Source organism: Bufo bufo, chromosome 1, assembly GCF_905171765.1.
Source record: "Bufo bufo chromosome 1, aBufBuf1.1, whole genome shotgun sequence".
Taxonomy (NCBI): domain Eukaryota; kingdom Metazoa; phylum Chordata; class Amphibia; order Anura; family Bufonidae; genus Bufo; species Bufo bufo.
In genome coordinates this window covers 495,015,226-495,033,613 of record NC_053389.1, presented here as the reverse complement: position 1 = coordinate 495,033,613, position 18,388 = coordinate 495,015,226, and the positions used below count along the sequence as shown (strand labels likewise).

General features: G+C 43.6%; 1 protein-coding gene across 3 annotated transcripts in view; it reads left to right on the top strand.

The window, feature by feature from the left end:
- LOC120981019 (monocarboxylate transporter 2-like) overlaps nucleotides 1–18,388 on the top strand; it is a 135,094-nt gene that overhangs the window by 16,311 nt on the left and 100,395 nt on the right. Inside the window, exon 1 of one of the 3 annotated variants that reach the window (XM_040410473.1) lies at nucleotides 10,029–10,142. The exons of the other annotated variants lie outside the window; for them this stretch is intronic. The gene's annotated coding sequence lies outside the window, so the exon portion shown is untranslated. Of the gene's footprint in view, nucleotides 1–10,028; nucleotides 10,143–18,388 lie in introns of those variants that run through there. 3 annotated transcript variants of the gene reach the window in all.

The window sequence follows — 18,388 nt, the reverse complement described above, 5'->3', positions numbered from 1 at the left end:
CCTTTTTATCTGAGAGACCCTCCATGATGGTGTCTAACTCTGAACCGAATAGACAGTTTGGTTCGAAGGGAAGCCCACAGAGGTTGTACTTGGATGCATTGTCTGCATTCCAGGGCTTTAGCCACAGAGGTCTCCTAGCAGCGGACACTAGAACCATTGTTTTGGCCGCCAATTTCAGCTGTAGCTGGGATGTGTCACACAGGAAATCCATGGCCAGATTGACGGATTTGAAGGCGGCGAGGATATCGTCCCGAGAGACACTTTGGTCGACATCCGTCTGGATCTGATTCAATTTAGACCTAAGAAAAGAAGAGACCTCTGTGGCTGCAATGGACGTTGAGGCCGAGGCTGCGGCCGCCGAGTAACCACTTCTTAGGGTACATTCTGCCCTCCTATCTAGAGGGTCCTGCAGACTAGACCCATCGTCTGCAGGAACCAGAGTGCGCCTGGACAACTTGGCTATCGTCATGTCCACCTTAGGAATGGAACCCCATGATTCGACTAAGGGTTGAGCCATCGGAAACATTAGCTTAAATTTCCGGGTAAGGACTGGACCTTTTTCCGGCTTTTTTCACTCTGTGCGCATCACAGAGAGAAGGGTCTCATCTGCCTTAAAGACCCGCTGGGTCCGGCAGGCGGGATCGGAAGACTCCCCTACGTCAACATCATGGTCCCCCGACCTGATGGACTTTAGTAGCTTCTGTGTCTTTTCGGGTGGAAAGAAACATGAAGTTGACTCTTCCTCATCAGAGGAAGACGACCCCACAGAAAGGGGCATCGGTCTATCAGTGGGGGCGACTACCTCCATCGGAGTTTGAGAGGGAACCGGTAACCTCTCATTTAGCAGGCGTACGACCCCCTTAATGGAGTCGTCTACGTAAGTCTTAGCCCACTGGTACATGTCCTGCATAGTAGGTTCTGTAGCAGTGGCAGAACGGCAGCTGTCACACCTGGAAAAGGGGCAACTATCGTCAAGAGGCGTGTTGCAATCGTAACAGGCCAGGTGTTTCCTCTTGGCCGCTGACTTCCGTTGCTGGTCTGACTCTCTAGGAGAAGCCATAGCTGAAATGAAAGAAGAAAAATTAAAAGCATCCCTAAAACTAAGGGAGAAACAAACATTAATTAGCGGCACGAACCAGAGGAGAAGTCAAGCAAAATGATAAAGCTGAATAGAATAGCAATCGGATGATAGCAAAATATCTCACTGAACGCAGGAGACTCTGGAGATAGCTTGTTAAAGCAGCGCAGCCAGAGACAGAGTGAAGCTATCATGGAGCTTATGTAGGGAACAGCTCCACCCAGGGGAGGGGGCCCTGTTACCAGCCCTCCCCCAGGAGTTCTTGTAAAGCTATTTAATTTAAAACCCTACAGTGGTAAAGAAAGGCATTTAATTTGCCCTTATATGGCCCCCCTCCCTGTCGGAACAAACCCTCCGGCTGCCAGACTGATTTGCTTAAAGAAAAAAGAAGCAACAAAATCGAGAACAGCCGATAGACCGGAAGTGACACCGCCAGTAACCGCGCATCACTTCCGGTCATGGCGGCGCCCATACCACGCCGGATCGGAGAACCGATGCATCCAGGAGGGGAGCCTAGCACACCAAAATGGAACACATCGCCCCCAGGTATCGCTTATAGTAGCTGACTGGGGGAAACTGGAAAAAAATAAGCGCAGGATATAAGCGCTAGATGAAAAGTGACAAAAAAAGAGACCAACAACATAATGGTCTCCAAATCCCAAAAAGGGAGAGCTTCGCCAGTCCACCTGTCCAAAGGACAGAAAAAAACACGGTGGGCTGGGGGGCGAACCCCTCCCTTTAAGGGAGCTGGAGTTCTTCTATTGGTTATTCTTTGGGCTCATTAAAAATTCCGCCGGTCCTACCAGTCCACGGGGGGCAGTTAACCCCATCTGTGCTGCTGGTAGGACGTAAGGGAATCAATTGTATTCACTTTTCTAAGACGCAGATACAACTGAATTTGGAAACAGCACTGAAGGAAGCCTTATTTGGCTCCCCTTCCCTCTACTCAATGGCTTCTGTGTGACACAGTATGATGATCTCATAGCACTGCCTGCCTCGTTCTGTAGGAGCCCAGCCTGAAAAACCCAACACAGCACCTGGAAGAATGGTACGGGAACATCAAGAGGTGAGCATCTTATTTCATTGTGAGGGCACAGCCTGGTTTTCTGTATAATCAAGCTGCAACATGGCTTATTATATATTCAGGGGGCACAGTGTGGCTTGATATACACTCACCTAAAGAATTATTAGGAACACCTGTTCTATTTCTCATTAATGCAATTATCTAGTCAACCAATCACATGGCAGTTGCTTCAATGCATTTAGGGGTGTGGTCCTGGTCAAGACAATCTCCTGAACTCCAAACTGAATGTCAGAATGGGAAAGAAAGGTGATTTAAGCAATTTTGAGCGTGGCATGGTTGTTGGTGCCAGACGGGCCGGTCTGAGTATTTCACAATCTGCTCAGTTACTGGGATTTTCACGCACAACCATTTCTAGGGTTTACAAAGAATGGTGTGAAAAGGGAAAAACATCCAGTATACGGCAGTCCTGTGGGCGAAAATGCCTTGTGGATGCTAGAGGTCAGAGGAGAATGGGCCGACTGATTCAAGCTGATAGAAGAGCAACGTTGACTGAAATAACCACTCGTTACAACCGAGGTATGCAGCAAAGCATTTGTGAAGCCACAACACGCACAACCTTGAGGCGGATGGGCTACAACAGCAGAAGACCCCACCCGGTACCACTCATCTCCACTACAAATAGGAAAAAGAGGCTACAATTTGCACGAGCTCACCAAAATTGGACTGTTGAAGACTGGAAAAATGTTGCCTGGTCTGATGAGTCTCGATTTCTGTTGAGACATTTAAATGGTAGAGTCCGAATTTGGCGTAAACAGAATGAGAACATGTATCCATTCTCTTATGGTTACTTCCAGCAGGATAATTCACCATGTCACAAAGCTCGAATCATTTCAAATTGGTTTCTTGAACATGACAATGAGTTCACTGTACTAAAATAGCCCCCACAGTCACCAGATCTCAACCCAATGGAGCATCTTTGGGATGTGGTGGAACGGGAGCTTCGTGCCCTGGATGTGCATCCCTCAAATCTCCATCAACTGCAAGATGCTATCCTATCAATATGGGCCAACATTTCTAAAGAATGCTATCAGCACCTTGTTGAATCAATGCCACGTAGAATTAAGGCAGTTCTAAAGGCAAAAGGGGGTCCAACACCGTATTAGTATGGTGTTCCTAATAATTCTTTAGGTGAGTGTATATTTAGGGGGGCACAGTGTGGCTAATTTCTTTGTTCAGGGGCATCTTTTGGCTAATTCATTATTCAGAGGGCACTGTATGTAGCTGTATTATATTTAGGGGGCGCATTGAGTGGAGGCATTATAATCAGGGCACATAGAGGGACATTTATCAAGACCGCTGTTCCCATATGCCAGTCTTGATCCCTGTTCACTTGAGTGATGTGCGCTTAATTTATTAAGAGACATGTGCCTCCTAACAAATTAGTTGCATCTCCGACAGTCCATACACCAGAAACTGAAGAGCTAGGGGCTGGTGTAAATTTTGGCTATAACAGTTTCTGCCGTAAGATATAATAAATTTTGCAGGCCACATAAAGCTTTACAAAAGTGGTGAGAACCTTTAAACGTTACAAATTATGGCACAAATATGGTGTGCGCCATAATAGTGACATACATAATTTAGTAAATGACTCCTATAGTGTTAGGCTGTACTGAAAAATCAAGCAAGGAACAAGGAAATCTGGGCAGTAAGCTGCATAGACAAGTCAAGCCTGGGAGAAATCATCATGACGGTCTGGACCAGATAGACAAGAAAGAGATACAATACAGAACAATCAGGGTGTACATCAACTGTAAGTTAAGGCAGGTTTGCATTGGTGTTATGGCATTCTAATATAGGTTATAACAGAGCTCTAATGGAACATAACGGGATTCTAGGATGGAATGCAAAATGGCAGCCTGTCGACTAGGGATAGACCGATATAGATGTTTTAGAGCCGATACAGATAATCTGTGAACTTTCAGGCCGATAGCCGATATTTTATACCGATATTCTGTGCATTTTCATTTTTGAAAAAACAAAAAATTCCTACAAAATCTGCTGAAAATGAACATGTTTATTATTAACGTGTAGCTTTTTTTTTTTGTAAATCTCTATCAGGGTGAATAGGACTTCACACTCTCCCTGCGGCTCTGTGCTTTGTGCACACAGCAGCATGGAGCTTACCTTGGCAGTCAGGGCTTCAGTAGCGTCCTGGCTGCCATGGTAACGAATCGCAGCCCCAGGCTTACACTGCTGGGGCTCCGATCAGAAGCTGCCACTGCACCACCAATGAGGAGGGGAGAGGGGACCCTGTGGCCACTGCCACCAATTATTAATACTGGGGGGTTTGGGTGGGGCGGTGCACTGCGCCACCAATATCTTTAATACTGGGGTTGTGGGGGGGCGTACTGCGCCACCAATGAAGATAACTCTCTCATTAATTCATATACAGGAGGCGGATGCTGGCTGCAGAATCATATAGCCGCACCCGACCTCTATTAGCGGTAGCCGCGATCCGCGGCATTTAACCCCTCAGGTGCGGCACCTGAGGGGTTAACTACCGCAGATCGCAGCTACTTGTCATAGAGGTCGGGACCCGGCTATATGATTCTGCAGCCAGCTCCTGCCTCCTGTTGAATTTGAATGAATGAGTTAGTTAACATCATTGGTGGTGCAGTAACCACAGCCCCTCCCCTCCTCTTGTCCTCTCTCTTCTCGTTGGTGGCAGCGGCACGGGGGGAGGGAGACACTGCTTCCTTCTCCCCTGTGCTGCTGAGGGAACACGGATCGCGCTGAGAGCAGCGCGATCCTTGTTCCCGATTCGTTATCGGTAAAATAGATGCCGATACTGATGACTTTCAAAATCCTGAATATTGGCCGATAATATCGGTAAAACCGATAATCGGTCGATCCCTACTGTCAACAGGACTATTTTTTCCGTCATGTATAACGGAACCTAACTGAACTGTTATGTGTCCCCATAGACATGTATTAGGACGGAGCAAAATGAAATGCTTCTTAACCCCTTAGTGACCAGCCGTTTTGGGCCTTACTGACCAAGAGTTTTTCTTCCTTTTTTCATCGTCGTGTTCCAAGAGCTATAACTTTTTTATTTTTCTGTCTATATATCTTTATGAGGGCTTGTTTTTGCGGGAAAAGTTGTAGTTTTTAATTATTTTTATGTTTTTTTATCTTTTTAATTTTTAAAAACTTTCTTTTTTTTTACACTTTTTTATACTTCCCATAGGGAACTATAACAAGCAATCATTAGATTGCTATTCTCATAGACCCCAATGCACTAGCATTGGGGTCTATGAGAAAATTGCTAGTTTACTATTAAGCCCTATTACAGGCAAGGGCTCCATAGGAAATAGTATTTATGCAGCAGCCTCCTGTCATTCACAAAGACATTGGCTGCTGCACATAAGCTCCGGCTCCTCCGATCGCCGCACGGGGGAGCCGGAGCATCACCGGAAGTGCGCGCTTCTTGTGTTTCACTCGCTCAGATGCCGTGGTCAGGATTGACCACGGCATCTGAGGGGTTAAATGTCCGCGATCGGCATTACTGCCGGTTGCGGACATTAGCAGTGGGTGTCTGCTATAAGAAACAGCATGCCACCTGCAGCTATGGCAACCGCTCCGCTCAGGATCGGGCGCTATCTTTAAAGACCCTGCCAGTGTCGTACTACTACGACGCTCGTCTGGAAAGGGTTAATATATATAAAGTATGGGTTAGAATTCCCAGAATGAAAACAATACCATCTCCTGCCATCGTTTAATTGTGGCTGAATGTAAAGCCCAGCTACTTCTGGTGCCTTTAGGCCTCGTTCACACTTCAGTGTTTGGTCAGTGATTTCCATGAGTGATTTGTGAGCCAAAACCAGGAGTGGAGGCCACACAGAGATAAGGTATAAAGGAAAGATCTACACCTGTTCTGTGGTTTTGACCCACACCTGGTTTTGGCTCACAATCACTGATGGAAATCACTGACCAAACACTGAAGTGTGAATGAGGCCTTATACAGAAGGCAGAGATAAACAGGTTAAGGCCTCTTGCACACGAACATTTTTTTTTCCGTTTCCGTTCCTTTTTTTGCGTTCCGTATACGGAACCATTCATTTCAATGAATCCACACAAAAAAAATGGAAGTTACTCCGTATGCCTTCCGTTTCCGTATTTCAGTTTTTCCGTTCCGTTCAAAGATAGAACATGTCCTATTATTGTCCGCATAACGGACAAGGATAGGACTGTTCTATCAGGGTCCAGCTGTTATGTTCCACAAAAAACGGAATGCACACGGAGATCATCCATATTTTTTGCGGATCCGTTTTTTGCGGACCGCAAAATTCTGAAAAAGCCACATGGTCGTGTGCAATAGGCCTAAGGATGGGTACCACTCATTGCCCAGTGCCATGTGTTTGCCCTGTGTGATCAAAGGAAGGATTTTAGCAGCTCTCACCTCTGGTCACATGCCTGAAGCACGGAAAGGGAAGTGGCTTGAACCTAGCCACACTTGATAAGTCCAAGAAGAAAGAGAAAAGTTGATTCCAGTTTTTAGTACACTTTTGTATTGTCTTGAAGAAGGGCTCAATACCACAGCCCGAAACGCGTCACAATCTTGTGTCTCTCCATGTGACATTTTTGTTGGATTTTATTACAAGCTGAATAAAGAAAACTTTTTATATGCTGAAGCTGGAATCAACTTTTCTCATGTGTTTGCCCTACATGCTAAAATTTACCATCCAGCCCCTGAATCTATATATACATATCATACAGTCCCCTGCTTAAAATCCTGTGGCTCTATACAGGTTATGTTTTGCTGTTGCAGAATATGTACTGATATCTGCAGTCCCCAGTTTATAGCTACTGCAAGTATGTGACCAAAAATATTTTTTGTAAACAGTGTTCCTTTTTATCTACACCCTATTGAAAAACTCATTAGCCCTCCCAAAGAGAATATGCATTACAAGAACATATCTTAGTGCTGACTTGAAAAAGGATTTTGTAATCTGCTTAAATATTAAAAGTTTGACAGAACTGAATTAAATAAACCTGTTCTAAAACCAAAAGACATTGCAAGACTAGTCAAGACAAGTACTATGCTCTATCTGTTCTCTATTTCACACATATAAAGCATACTCTTAGGCCTCATGCTCACGAACGTATTTACTTTCCGTGTCCGTTTCGTTTTTTTGCGGACCGTATTTCCGTTCCGCCAAAAAATAGAACATGTCCTATTATTGTCCCCATTACGGACAAGGATAGTTCTGTTCTACTAGGGGCCAGTTCTTCCGTTCCACAAAATACAGAATGCACACGGACGTCATCCGTATTTTTTGTGGATTAGTTTTTTGCGGACCGCAAAATACATACGGTCATGTGCATGAGGCCTTGAGGGTACATGCACACAGCAAAGTAGTTAATGCAGATTTTCCGCATTGCAAAGGCTGAAATCTGCACTGAAAATCTACACAAACAATTGACATTCTGTGGATTTCAAAATTCGCACAACAGATCAAATTCCATGCGGAAAGTTTCCACACTGTGTCAATGAAATAGAAAATCTCATTTACTTTGCTGGTACCGTATTTTGTTGAATAACAGAAAATCCACACTTAATACGCACTGCGTGCATGTGGCCTTAAGGTGAATGTCCACGCTTGAACACCAGTTTTACTCCCAGATAAGTAAAAAAATTATGATTTATGAACCCCTTGGCTCCATATTTATATTTCATTGTTTCGCTTTTAGGCCCCTTTCACACGGGCAAGAATTCAGTGCGGGTGCAATGCGTGAGGTGAACGCACTGCACCCGCACTGAATCCGGACCCATTCACTTCAATAGGGCTGTGCAGATGAGCGGTGATTTTCACGCATCACTTGTGCGTTGCGTGAAAATCGCAGCATGTTCTATATTCTGCGTTTTTCACGCAACGCAGGCCCCATAGAAATGAATGGGTCTGCGTGAAAATCGCAAGCATCCGCAACCGATTTTCACACATGGTTGCTAGGAGATGATGTAAGTAAATTGATAAAAGTCAATTTACTGTATTATTTTCCCTTATAACATGGTTATAAGGGAAAATAATAGCATTCTTAATATAGAATGCTTACTAAAATGTGGCTTTAGGGGTTAAAAAATATAAAAAAATGAACTCACCTCAACCTCATCATAGTCTTCTTTCTTTTTCTTCTTTCAGGACCTGCCAAAGGACCTTTGATGACGTAATCTGGTAATTTGGTGACGTCAGCGCAGGTCCTGCTGAATGAAGATAGAAATCTTCTATCTTCCGGTCAGACCCCCGCCGATCTGATATTGATGATCTATCCTGAGGATAGGTCATAAATGTAGGATAAGCTGACAACCCCTTTAAATTTATGCTGCCCTTAGAGCCGCATAAAGAAGTGACAGGAATGCTGACTTCAGCGATTTGTCGCTCACGTGCTGCAATTAATCAGTTCCTGAGAACTTGCTGTATAATCATTGTAGCCTGGGCATGGTAAAGAGTCCTACCTGAGAGGAGTCATGGTTATTCATGAACTGCTTCTCTCCTCGCCCGCCTACTGATGATTGGCAGTTCTCTCCTAGGGAGAAAACTAAGGAAAAAACTGCCAGTGATTAGCCGGTGGGTGGAGAGAAGGAGCTCATGAATAGCCGTGACTCTTCTCAGGCAGCCATGACTCTTTTTCACCCCCTGGCTGTGATGGTTATACCGCATTAAACCCTTATAAGTATGTTCACATGTGGCAGATACATTTTGTATATATTTTACCTTGGAATCGTAGGAATAAAACATGCAGCATATTACAGTACAGCAAAAAAAATGAAAATTTACTAAATCTCATCCACATACAGAAGAGAAAATCTACAGTGTAAATTGATTTGTGGTGCGGATATTAAATACGTAGCATTTTAATTTACGGCTTTGGATTCCCACCTCAGATTTCACCCTTTACAATGCATAGAGTTTAGGCAGGGTGCTCAATGTCCTTAAAGAGACCAGTCCTGTGTGGAGACTTACTGGAAGTACACCATGGTGTGGGCACATTGGCAATACTCCATGGGAAACGAATATGCAGAAGTATCTCGAAAGAAATGTATATTCCCTTGTCAAATCCCAAGGCTTGTTGAAAAGTCAGATTTTGACTCACAGGGAGCCACTTCCAAGAGGTGGCGTTAGCGAGATGCCTGTACACTATGGGCGGAATTTATGATAAGAGGAATATTCAAAGTCAGTTTTCCTTGAGTTGGAGTTCTTTATGCCACATCTATCATAGGTCGCATGTTGTTTGATAAATTTGTCTTATCCTGAAACCTAAAACTTCTGCCTAGAGAAGCTACTCCAGTTTTCCGCCTATAGCCTCCTACTGGAATGAGATTGCGACTTTTAAAAAAAGTCTTAATGATAAATCTGGAGTGAAATTTCATTAACATAGCTAACTCACTTTTCCACCCCAATGGCAAAACTGGAGTGAGCGATGTAAAAATGCTAAAAGAATTCGGGAGTGAAGGCATGATTATTCTGCCCCTATGAGTGTTGCTTCTAGGGTGTCTCAGTAAGATGCTACCGTCCAGGGGTCTACGCATTGCTGTGTGCATAAGGCCATGATAAATGACATAGTAACTTCTTGGACTGATTAGTGTGGAAAACCTTTCAGTGAATAGAAGGTGTAGATTGAAATTAATTTGTCAGCTCGGTCTTGTTCTGTGTACGTATAGGTTATTGCTAAGCTTATCATCCACATGCAATTAACAAGCTGAGCAGGAATGCCAAGCCTGTTCTTTAACCGTGCTAAAAGGTATGCATTCGCTTAGAAAATACCTAGAAACAGACACGCTGAATGTGAATATCTGCTGTAGAGGTTGTTCTCTTAATAATAGGCTAGCACATTGATGGGAACAATGAACAGGGGTGTGAGTGGTAACAACCAATGGGTAGCGAGAGCCACTGGAATGACTCAAACTCACTCCTAGCATTCTACGCTGGGCGGCATAGGACATTGCAGGGTTATCATTCTTTCTTCCTGCTGCATTACCAGGTGCTGTATAGTTTTCTTCTTTAAAGTATTAGTTTTATGTAGCAATTCTAACGATAAGATTCTCTACATTAGTGCACTGTGGTTGAGAAACCAGTATAAGATAAAAGAATTTCAGTCATGAGTCAGTCACGTTGGTTACACTTTGCAAATCATCCTGGTTTAAACATTAGTATCATCTTTTTACATAAACCACATGATTCACTGGGACAAATCTTAGGAATTTTTTGTTATTTCAGCATTTTGATTCTGACAATATCTCTTTGTAACAATCCTCATCTTGATTCTTAACAAGTTAAGTAAACTGTGGCAAGAAACTTTTAATTGACCTTTTCAATGACTTTCAATGACTTTACAACTGCTCTCTCTCTCTCTCTATATATATATCTATATATCTGTGTGAGTGTGTGTGTGTATATATATACAGGGAGTGCAGAATTATTAGGCAAGTTGTATTTTTGAGGATTAATTTTATTATTGAACAACAACCATGTTCTCAATGAACCCAAAAAACTCATTAATATCAAAGCTGAATATTTTTGGAAGTAGTTTTTAGTTTGTTTTTAGTTTTAGCTATTTTAGGGGGATATCTGTGTGTGCAGGTGACTATTACTGTGCATAATTATTAGGCAACTTAACAAAAAACAAATATATACCCATTTCAATTATTTATTTTTACCAGTGAAACCAATATAACATCTCAACATTCACAAATATACATTTCTGACATTCAAAAACAAAACAAAAACAAATCAGTGACCAATATAGCCACCTTTCTTTGCAAGGACACTCAAAAGCCTGCCATCCATGGATTCTGTCAGTGTTTTGATCTGTTCACCATCAACATTGCGTGCAGCAGCAACCACAGCCTCCCAGACACTGTTCAGAGAGGTGTACTGTTTTCCCTCCTTGTAAATCTCACATTTGATGATGGCCCACAGGTTCTCAATGGGGTTCAGATCAGGTGAACAAGGAGGCCATGTCATTAGATTTTCTTCTTTTATACCCTTTCTTGCCAGCCACGCTGTGGAGTACTTGGACGCGTGTGATGGAGCATTGTCCTGCATGAAAATCATGTTTTTCTTGAAGGATGCAGACTTCTTCCTGTACCACTGCTTGAAGAAGGTGTCTTCCAGAAACTGGCAGTAGGACTGGGAGTTGAGCTTGACTCCATCCTCAACCCGAAAAGGCCCCACAAGCTCATCTTTGATGATACCAGCCCAAACCAGTACTCCACCTCCACCTTGCTGGCGTCTGAGTCGGACTGGAGCTCTCTGCCCTTTACCAATCCAGCCACGGGCCCATCCATCTGGCCCATCAAGACTCACTCTCATTTCATCAGTCCATAAAACCTTAGAAAAATCAGTCTTGACGTTTCAGCTTGTGTGTCTTGTTCAGTGGTGGTCGTCTTTCAGCCTTTCTTACCTTGGCCATGTCTCTGAGTATTGCACACCTTGTGCTTTTGGGCACTCCAGTGATGTTGCAGCTCTGAAATATGGCCAAACTGGTGGCAAGTGGCATCTTGGCAGCTGCACGCTTGACTTTTCTCAGTTCATGGGCAGTTATTTTGCGCCTTGGTTTTTCCACACGCTTCTTGCGACCCTATTGACTATTTTGAATGAAACGCTTGATTGTTCGATGATCACGCTTCAGAAGCTTTGCAATTTTAAGAGTGCTGCATCCCTCTGCAAGATATCTCACTATTTTTGACTTTTCTGAGCCTGTCAAGTCCTTCTTTTGACCCATTTTGCCAAAGGAAAGGAAGTTGCCTAATAATTATGCACACCTAATATAGGGTGTTGATGTCATTAGACCACACCCCTTCTCATTACAGAGATGCAGATCACCTAATATGCTTAATTGGTAGTAGGCTTTCGAGCCTATACAGCTTGGAGTAAGACAACATGCATAAAGAGGATGATGTGGTCAAAATACTCATTTGCCTAATAATTCTGCACGCAGTGTATATATATATATATATATATATATAGAGAGAGAGAGCGCAGTTGTAAAGTCATTGAAAGTCATATATCTGTGTGAGTGTGTGTGTGTGTGTATATATATATATATATATATACACTGCTCAAAAAAATAAAGGGAACACTTAAACAACACAATGTAACTCCAAGTCCATCACACTTCTGTGAAATCAAACTGTCCACTTAGGAAGCAACACTGAGTGACAATCAATTTCACATGCTGTTGTGCAAATGGAATAGACAACAGGTGGAAATTATATGCAATTAGCAAGACACCCCCAATAAAGGAGTGGTTCTGCAGGTGGTAACCACAGACCACTTCTCAGTTCCTATGCTTCCTGGCTGATGTTTTGGTCACTTTTGAATGCTGGCGGTGCTTTCACTCTAGTGGTAGCATGAGACGGAGTCTACAACCCACACAAGTGGCTCAGGTAGTGCAGCTTATCCAGGATGGCATATCAATGCGAACTGTGGCAAGAAGGTTTGCTGTGTCTGTCAGCATAGTGTCCAGAGCATGGAGGCGCTACCAGGATACAGGCCAGTACATCAGGAGACGTGGAGGAGGCCGTAGGAGGGCAACAACCCAGCAGCAGGACCGCTACCTCCGCCTTTGTGCAAGGAGGAACAGGAGGAGCACTGCCAGAGCCCTGCAAAATGACCTCCAGCAGGCCACAAATGTGCATGTGTCTGCTCAAACGGTCAGAAACAGACTCCATGAGGGTGATATGAGGGCCTGACGTCCACAGGTGGGGGTTGTGCTTATAGCCCAACACTGTGCAGGACGTTTGGCATTTGCCAGAGAACACCAAGATTGGCAAATTCGCCACTGGCGCCCTGTGCTCTTCACAGATGAAAGCAGGTTCACACTGAGCACATGTGACAGACGTGACAGAGTCTGGAGACGCCGTGGAGAACGTTCTGCTGCCTGCAACATCCTCCAGCATGACCGGTTTGGCATTGGGTCAGTAATGGTGTGGGGTGGCATTTCTTTGGAGGGCCGCACAGCCCTCCATGTGCTCGCCAGAGGTAGCCTGACTGCCATTAGGTACCGAGATGAGATCCTCAGACCCCTTGTGAGACCATATGCTGGTGCGGTTGGCCCTGGGTTCCTCCTAATGCAAGACAATGCTAGACCTCATGTGGCTGGAGTGTGTCAGCAGTTCCTGCAAGACGAAGGCATTGATGCTATGGACTGGCCCGCCCGTTCCCCAGACCTGAATCCAATTGAGCACATCTGGGACATCATGTCTCGCTCTATCCACCAACGTCACGTTGCACCACAGACTGTCCAGGAGTTGGCAGATGCTTTAGTCCAGGTCTGGGAGGAGATCCCTCAGGAGACCGTCTGCCACCTCATCAGGAGCATGCACAGGCATTGTAGGGAGGTCATACAGGCACGTGGAGGCCACACACACTACTGAGCCTCATTTTGACTTGTTTTAAGGACATTACATCAAAGTTGGATCAGCCTGTAGTGTGTTTTTCCACTTAAATTTTGATTGTGACTCCAAATCCAGACCTCCATGGGTTAAAAAATTTGATTTCCATTTTTTTATTTTTGTGTGATTTTGTTGTCAGCACATTCAACTATGTAAAGAACAAAGTATTTCAGAAGAATATTTAATTAATTCAGATCTAGGATGTGTTATTTTTGTGTTCCCTTTATTTTTTTGAGCAGTGTGTATATACATATATATATATATATATATATATATATATATATATAAGCATGTTGAAGGCATCACAAGCCTCCAGGATGTGAAAAATCTTTTTTTCTGCATTTTGATTCTGACGGGGCTGGCACACCCTTATGGTTTCCATCCAGAATTTTGCCTTAAATGAACTTGGCTCAGGAGTGAAGCAGTTACCCAACAAAGATCCTGAACTCCTCAAATGCGAGAAATTTTTCATTTAGCCACTCACTTGTGTGAGGCACGTGGTAATCATATGCCTTTGCGCTCTCACACTGCAAAGGGCCAGCACCATGTCCTTCTCCACCAATAATGGGATCTGGGACATATTCTACCACAGTGCCATATTGGAAAGGGCATAGCTAATATTAAGTATTTGTAACTGGAAAACCACTGTCAGAGGCGTACATAGAAATCATTGGGCCCCATAGCAAGAATCTGAATTGGGCCCCCATGTCCGGATGCGCCAGATCCGGCAGTATTGTGATTTTCGCTGTTGTGCTCCTATGACAGAGCAGAAAAGCGAACATCACTGGCACAGATGTGAACAAAGCCTAATACACACCTCAGCTGCTGCAGAACATCATTTAGTGATAAGAGAACTACAAGTCTCATCATGAACAGTCTAGGACTGTTTCACACTGCTGGCAATAGTTCCAGCAAACTGTTCTGGCAGAGTACAGCCTGCCAGAGCTCTCTGGGTACAATGGGGACAGCAGGCATTCTGGTAACCTACAGTAATGCAAGATCCAGAGATCTACAGCAGGTTATTCTCTGCTGGAACAGCCTGCTGGAACTACTGCCGGCAGTGTAAAACAGGCCTTATTGCTGAGAATTAGTGGGCAATACATGGAAGGGTAAAATAGGAGAGAACTACAACTTCCAGCATGTCCAGGCTGTTATTATGGAACACAAGTTAACATTACAGGGAGAAGGTATAAGAGGAGAGAACTACAACCTCCAGCATTACCAGACTGTTATTATACAGCATCAGTGGATATTATAAGAGGAGAGAACTACAACTCCCAGCATGTCCAGATTTTTATTATAGGAAATCAGTGAACATTACATGGAGTGGGATACAGTAGGACAAAACTACAACCCCCAGTATTTCTAGGATGTTATGGGCTGTCCCAGCACACCACTCACCTCTCCTCCAGGCACAGCACAGAAGCTTCTCCCCTTCACATAACATCTCACAGCTTGTTCACCACTTTTTCTCTCCATGGCTCAGCTCCGTGTTCCTGCACTGGTCACATGATGATGACATCATCACAGGTCCTTCACCTGCTAAGCTCTGTGTTCCTGCCCTGATCATACCATGATGAGATCATCGCAGGTCCTTCTCCATATCGTTCTTCTCACACCTAGCAATGTACAGTAAGTGTAATCAGGCGGCAGGGCCTTTTCTGCACAGCGGGCTCCCTTCCTCCATGGGCCCCATAGCAGCTACGTGGTCTGCCTATATTGGAAGTACTCCACGTTACATAAAGCAATATATAGGATGTACAGTATAACTACTATATGTAATGGGACAAATATAGCACCCTTCTGTGAGGCCTTTTCAAACATCAGTAAATCGCGGACATGTGCTATTCATGTTCTCCACGGGCAGCATATGTATACAATGATTTTCATATGCTTATTAACACATCCTTATATTTCCAATGACCATGCGTCAGTGGAAAAGTAAAGGAGACATGTACTACTTTGGTCCGTGATGCAGAGCAAACATGCCCATTAAAGTCTTTTGTTTCTTGAAAAACACTGACTTAGATGGCATCCGTGTTCTGTCAGTGGTTTTTACTGACCATTGGTAAGAGATGCTCTGGAAATCCCTTTTTCAGCCTCGCAGTACATGTGGATGTGGAATACCGATGACTCGTGTTGGGCAAAAAAATGATACACCAACCAACAATGAACCCACCACAGACATCTTCATGTAAGGACGACTGACATTATCATAGTCATGGACGTGTGAAAAAGGCTTAAACAGTTTAACCTTTTAAAAACATAGCGCAGACATTACTAAATTGCCAGAACAACTAGTATCTATTCTGGACAAAGGGCAAAAAAATGCACCAATACAATTCACACAGTTCTCCTTTCCTCCATACCTCAACTAGACTAGAAACCAGAGATGACATGATGCAGGAGCATTCCTCCAGATACCTAACATGAAAAATAGCAGACCACATGGCCATAAAAGATAAAAAATGTCACTGCGCCTTTGTATCTCCCTGTGGTTATCGGCAACAAAACTCGAAAAGTATGAGTACCTTCTAGAAACTAGGAGCTAAATGACCAATTCACTACCAGACTGGACAGTGTATGCACCACGACTATTACAATGTAATCCAATCCCACTGCTTTTTGGGAAATATCTGCTAGGGTCCTCCACTTGTCTACTCCTCCAGTAAATTTGAATGTAGCTATACCAACTATGAACTAGATAGAAGAGGGAACCATTCCAATCTCTGATATTGTGCTCTGTGATTTCTAGTAATGCCCTTGTTGTTTGCATGGACCTCCTGTTCATCCAAAGTAGCTCAGATACAGTTAGAAGATTTCGTTTTCAGCATTACATAATTAGATCTAACAGTAAGGCAAATTCACTATGAAGGATGTTGCTTCTTTCTGTGTAGTCACAGATGCACTAATGGCAATAACCAGGAGTTATATATTCTGTAGCCTGTAATAGCAGAAGAATGTGATTATACACTCCTCATTCACTTTACATTTGCCTTTGTTTAAATTAAAATATTTAATACTGTATATATAGAAAACAGAATTACAGTACTGGTTTAATAATTTAAATATTCTATGTAATCATCCAGAGAGCTGTGGAAGTGCTTCTTATGGTGGAGAATAGGGAATAGGCTACAGAGTAGTGTGTCTGAAGAAATCTGCTGTGCTTGAGCGATCTGTCCCTTCTACGGTACACATCATCCATTTGTTTTTAAGCCTGATTGCAGAATCCTTCAGTTGGATTAAGTGGGAAATCTGCTGTTTATAACAGATGCCTCCTCCATAATCAGTAAATGTTATGTGCAATATATCACATAACAGGGTAGCATGGCATTCAATTTTATTGTTTGCTGCTTCCAAATATCTGTGTAAAACAAATCTCAGTGTTAGAAAATATATACTGATGAACATTTAACCCCTTGAAGGGAGTCTGTCAGCAGCAGTCAACGATGCAAAACTGCTGACAGCAGTCGGTAGTGCCTTTGGAGAGAAGGAGCTATAGTTATCAGGAGTAACATGAATGGAAACTTTTAGGGAACAGACATGCACTATGGCCATGCCAAGGATGGGATCATATTAACTGAGTTGTTTTTCAGTTTTCAGTAACCTGCAAAACCTTGTGGCCATTAACAGGGAACACCAAACAAAGCAATTTGGTTTTAATGAGTTAATGTGATCCCTCTGCAGGTCACATATAGAGATGTCCCGAACTATTCGCCAGCAAACAGTTCCCGGCGAACATAGCTTGTTTGCGTTCGCCGCGGCGGGCGAACATATGCGATGTTCGGTCCGCCCCCTATACATCATCATTGAGCAGACTTTGACCCTGTACCTCACAGTCAGCAGACACATTCCAGCCAATCAGCATACCCTCCCTCCCAGACCCTCCCACCTTCTATCAAAAAGCAAGGACAGCATCCATCTTAGATTCATTCTGAAGCTGCAGTGTCACAAATTTGACTAAGTTGTAATCGCAATGAAAGGTTATATTATTTGCATTGCGAATTCAACTTAGAGCTGGGTTCCTAATGGTTGTATTGCTAGAATATAACGAAGATTGAGAATATAGTGCTATATTCGTTATATTCGTCAATTCTAGCAATACAACCATTAGGAACTCAGATCTAAATTGTAATCGGAATGCGATTAATGCAGGTTATATTAATCGCATTGTGAATTCAACTTACCACACTCTGCGTCAACTACGTAATTTTCCATGGGAGTTTTGCCATGGATCCCCCTCCGGCTTGCCACAGTCCAGGTGTTAATCCCCTTGAAACAACTTTTCCATCACTATTGTGGCCAGAAAGAGTCCCTGTGGGTTTTAAAATTTGCCTGTCTATTGAAGTCTATGGCGGTTCGCGAACATTCGCGGAATTTCGCGTTCGCCTTTCTCGAACGAAAAATTTTATGTTCGCGACATCTCTAGTCACATATCAGCACAGTACGCTGCCACAAGGTGTCCCCATCCCAACCACGGCATGGCGTTCTCTGCACTGAACTGCTTAAAAGCCTTTCTCCTTTGCTGTGAGTGACAGCTGTAGCGCCCACCCAGAAGAGCTCTACAGCTGTCACTCAGAGAGGGGAAGTTTATGAAGCAGTTCAAAGCATATAGCACTTCACAATGAAGCACCACCTCCTGGACATTTGCAAGAGCCATGCTTGGCAGAATAAAAGTTCATATTCACACTACACCTGATAATAAAAGCTCCAGAAAAAGTTTGTTTGTACTGTTCTTCCTATCCCCTACCTAGTGCTCTCAGCTAGTTTACATAGTCAAAACTGCTGACAGATTCCCTTTAAGGACTAAGCCAGTTTTGGAAGCAACATT